A 5,204-nucleotide genomic window follows, 5' to 3' on the forward strand; every position below is an offset into this window, starting at 1 on the left:
CTCTACAGCTGTGGTGTCTATACTGAGACAGAGAGGACTCTACAGCTGTGGTGGCTCTACTGAGACAGAGAACTCTACAGCTGTGGTGTCTATACTGAGACAGAGAGAACTCTACAGCTGTGGTGTCTATACTGAGACAGAGAGAACTCTACAGCTGTGGTGTCTATACTGAGATAGAGAGAACTCTACAGATGTGATGGCTATACTGAGATAGAGAGAACTCTACAGCTGTGGTGTCTATACTGAGACCATATATTATAAACTGGCCACATCACTGAGGAGATGAGGCCACCACCACATTCCCCAACACCAAGATTGCGGTGACCTCTCTCCTCCAGAGAACAGAACCCACCACTATGCAACTCATCAACGTCAGCCTCTCCGGGGACTGTGCCCTGCAGGCCAACTTGGCCCACAGAAAACACAGTCCACCACATCCAACAGGAGCAGCAGACCAGCCACAAAGGACCCACCCTGGAGAGACCAGCCCCACAACCCAACAGTCCTGGAATTTGCTCAGTGATGAAAACATTTTTTGAGGGACCATTGCCTGCAACCCAGAGAGGTCTGTGGTACAAAAGGAATATTTAACAAAAATGATAAAATACACAGACCACAAATGTAGCACTTTTTTAACAAAGTTTAGAGTGTAGATTATTTCACAGACGTCTGGAACCAGGGACTAAGACTGACCAGATGAACCCAGGTATAAAAGCTATGAGGTCGACACAAATGTTCTATTATTCTAATCTAATTAGCATAATACTAAAAATCCACATTACAAAAAAAATGTGTCAGTTTAATTAAGCCAGACATGTCGGGTGCTACAGCGCTGTTTGTCAGACCATGACACATCCAGAAAATCAATCTTCTCACAAAATCACCCGAACGGTTTGGCCCACAAAAACTATTATGGAAAGATGAGACTCTCACAAACACACTGGTGTCTTCCATTTTTCTTTAGGTTCCCCTCAAGGGTCCTGGGGGTTCGTCACATGTCGGTACAGCCGATCTGTCAACTTCTGACTGTCGTGTCCGAAGGGCTTCACGCTAATATGAGGAAGGTTTATTCAGGGTATACTTTACATACAAAATGTCTCCCGCTTTGTGGATTTCCAAAAAGCCTTTGATTCAATTCGGCATGAAGGCACTTTTCTCCAATGAATGAAAAGCGGTGTGAGTGAAAAACCCTGTTTATTTTCCAAAGGACGTGGAGAGAAACAACTTGTGCCCAAGTCCGTTGAATATATACTGTACATTAATGAATTAGACCAAAACACTAGATCAATCAAAAGCCCCCAGTCTCACTCTTAGCGACGCAGATATAAAATACCTCCCGTCTGCAGATGACCTGGTGCTGTTGTCCCCCACAACACAAGAGGCTACAGCAACAATTAGATCATCTACGACAGTTCCGTCAGACCTGGACACTGACCGTCAATGTCAACAAGACAAATGATTCTGATATTTCCAGAAAAGGTCCAGATGTCAGGGAAACAGTGATACGTTTGGCCTCCTCTCACATAGAACTGCAACCTGGCTGTGAAGGAACTGAAAGACAAAGCAAGCATGGTTTTCTATGTCATTAGAACATCTATTCAGTGAGACAAACCAATTAGAATCTGGCTCAAAATGTTCTAATCCATAATATAACTAACAGCACTATATGGCAGTGAAGGCTGGGGTCCACTATATGGCAGTGAAGTGTGGGGTCCACTATATGGCAGTGAAGTGTGGGGTCCACTATACAGCAGTGAAGGCTGGGGTCCACTATATGGCAGTGAAGGCTGGGGTCCACTATATGGCAGTGAAGGATGGGGTCCGTTTACAAAACAATAATTGGATAAATGGGACAAACATCCAATTGAAACCCAGCATGCGGGGAATTGTGTAAGAATACAGAGGAACAAACAACCAAACAACACAGAGCAGAATTTGGCCAATTCCCTCTTCTAATACATATTCAACATATAACCACCAAACGTTAGAATTATCTCTAAACAAGTGACACCCCGACCCCCCACCCCACACACTCCTACCATCGTTAAGCCCTCAAATGCCAAGAGGGGGCCATTGAAAAGAGTCTCCTCAGACAGCTGGTCCTGAGGCTAAGTTCACTAACAAACTACCAACCAAACAAAGCCTCAGGACAGCCCTCACATCTGGCCCAACCAATTGATCATAAAGCAAAAAAAGACACCACAAAAAAATAAAAAATAAACTTCAATTCACTTTGTCTCTAAACAGACAGTGTGGCTATAGAGACTGGTCATCACAGACAGATCTGGCTACCCAGAGAGGACAGTCTGGCTATAGAGACTGGTCACCACAGACTGATCTGGCTACCCAGAGAGGACAGACTGGCCATATAGATTGGTCATGACAGACTGATCTGGCTACCCAGAGAGGACAGTCTGGCTATAGAGACTGGTCACCACAGACTGATCTGGCTACCCAGAGAGGACAGACTGGCCATAGAGATTGGTCATGACAGACTGATCTGGCTACCCAGAGAGGACAGTCTGGCTATAGAGACTGGTCACCAGAGACTGATCTGGCTACCCAGAGAGGACAGGTTGTGCTCACTCTTCCCTCAGAGAGAGGTCTTGGCAGAGCTCCATTTTCTCCTACACTGCCAGAACTATGCAAACTTAAAGTCAATTTTCTTCCCCCAAAATTGAAAACAAATACAAAACTCATGAAACCAAAGCAGAAAAGAAGAAAATCTTAAATCTATTGGGAGAAAAAGCCCTTTGTGCCTTATTAGCTTCTCAGCTTCATTAATAATTGAGCTTACCAGACATGCTTAATACCTTCTACACTCCTCAAGGATAGCAACACTGAACTATGCATGAGATCACCAGCTGTTCCGGACGACTGAGTGATCACCCTCTCCATAGCCATTGCCAGTAAGACCTTTAAACAGGTTTACTTTCTCAAGGCCACAGGGCCAGGCGGATTACCAGGACGTGTATTCAGAGCATGAGCTGACCAGCTGGCAAGATTCTTCACCGACCTTTACAACCTCTCCCTGACCCATAATCCTTGTGCCCAAGAATGCCAAGGTAACCTGTCTTAATGACTATCGCCATGTCAGTGGAGGCTGCTTAGAGGAGGACGGCTCTAAAATAATGGCTGGAACGGAAGAAATGGAATGGCGTCGAACAAATGAAAACCGTGTATTTGACATATCTGATTTCATTCCATCCATTCCGCTCCAGTCGATCCTACAAGCTTGTCCTCCCAAATGAAAGTGCCACCAACCCCGTAGCACTCACATCAACACCATCGTCGCAGACACCTTAGACGCCAGGGTTGGGGAGGAACCAATTACATGGAATCGGTTGCACTCTGTCACTCAGGGATTACAAAAAAACAGTAACTGTAATCCGTTAAATTACCAGCAAAAATATTGTAAAAATATAACAGGTACTTTTGAAAAAAATAGATGATTACTTTGAGGATTACTTTTAAATTCAGAAAGGATGTTTGCGAAAAGAAAAAACAAATCTTTGACACTTCTCTGTTTTCTGAATGGCATTCAAATCAGTATTGAAAATAGGCGCAAATTTAAGTTTGTTCCACCTGAGTGAGTCTGACAACTATGATGTCAGAAACCACTATGATGTCAGAGACCACAATGATGTCAGAGACCACAATGATGTCAGAGACCACTATGATGTAAGAGACCATTATGATGTCAGAGACCACTATGATGTCAGAGACCACTATGATGTCAGAGACCACTATGATGTCAGAGACCACTATGATGTCAGAGACCACTAGCCAGAGACCACTATGATGTCAGAGACCACTATGATGTCAGAGACCACTATGATGTCAGAGACCACTAGCCAGAGACCACTATGATGTCAGAGACCACTATGATGTCAGAGACCACAATGATGTCAGAGACCACTATGATGTCAGAGACCACTATGATGTCAGAGACCGCTATGATGACACAACAAATGTGATTGATGGATTGTGGGGGAAGAAAAGAGCAGGAATACACTTTTGTAGGCTTCAATCCAAGTTATGTTTTCCAATGGTGTGACTGCTGTCAGCATCCAAAGATTATCCAACTTGAATAAACGTTTGTAGGTAAGGATAATGGTGCAGTCTACGACGATACGGATATCACTTATTATTCATATCTACTTAGAGCATTGATTTGAATCACACTGCTGCTCTCTCATTTGGCCATTTCTTCCTTACCAGATTGTGGACGGCTGTTCACAAATCTAAATGTGTATTTGAACCCAATAATGGTTGAAATCAAGAAGTTTAAGCTGCCTATCAATCATTGTTTTGAAACCAGTGGACAGCCAGTGAAAAAGGCGTTCTTGCAACAGCTGCAGAGTGAGGATCCCAGCCTATGGAATAACAGCTGCAGAGTGAGGATCCCAGCCTATGGGATAACAGCTGCAGTGTGGATCCCAGCCCATAGAATAACAGCTGCAGTGTGGATCCCAGCCTATAGAATAACAGCTGCAGTGTGGATCCCAGCCTATAGAATAACAGCTGCAGTGAAGATCCCAGCCTATAGAATAACAGCTGCAGTGTGGATCCCAGCCCATAGAATAACAGCTGCAGTGTGGATCCCAGCCTATAGAATAACAGCTGCAGTGAGGATCCCAGCCTATAGAATAACAGCTGCAGTGTGGATCCCAGCCTATAGAATAACAGCTGCAGTGTGGATCCCAGCCTATGGAATAACAGCTGCATAGTGAGGATCCCAGCCTATAGAATAACAGCTGTATAGTGTGGATCCCAGCCTATAGAATAACAGCTGCAGTGTGGATCCCAGCCTATAGAATAACAGCTGCAGTGTGGATCCCAGCCTATAGAATAACAGCTTCAGTGTGGATCCCAGCCTATAGAATAACAGCTGCAGTGTGGATCCCAGCCTATAGAATAACAGCTTCAGTGTGGATCCCAGCCTATAGAATAACAGCTGCAGTGTGGATCCCAGCCTATAGAATAACAGCTGCAGTGAGGATCCCAGCCTATGGAATTAAAGTGGGGCTTTTATTGCTCAATCTAATTCATGCTGATAAAAAATATATATCCATAGGCCTAATGGACACATGTTAAAACTCATACAATTTTGATAGACTTAAAGGGGCAATCTGCAGTTGTAATATCATTTTTTATTAATTGATACTGATACTATACAGTATCAGTCAAAAGTTTGGGGACAC

The sequence above is a fragment of the Oncorhynchus masou genome, chromosome 9 (genome assembly GCF_036934945.1).
Source record: "Oncorhynchus masou masou isolate Uvic2021 chromosome 9, UVic_Omas_1.1, whole genome shotgun sequence".
In the NCBI taxonomy this organism is placed as follows: domain Eukaryota; kingdom Metazoa; phylum Chordata; class Actinopteri; order Salmoniformes; family Salmonidae; genus Oncorhynchus; species Oncorhynchus masou.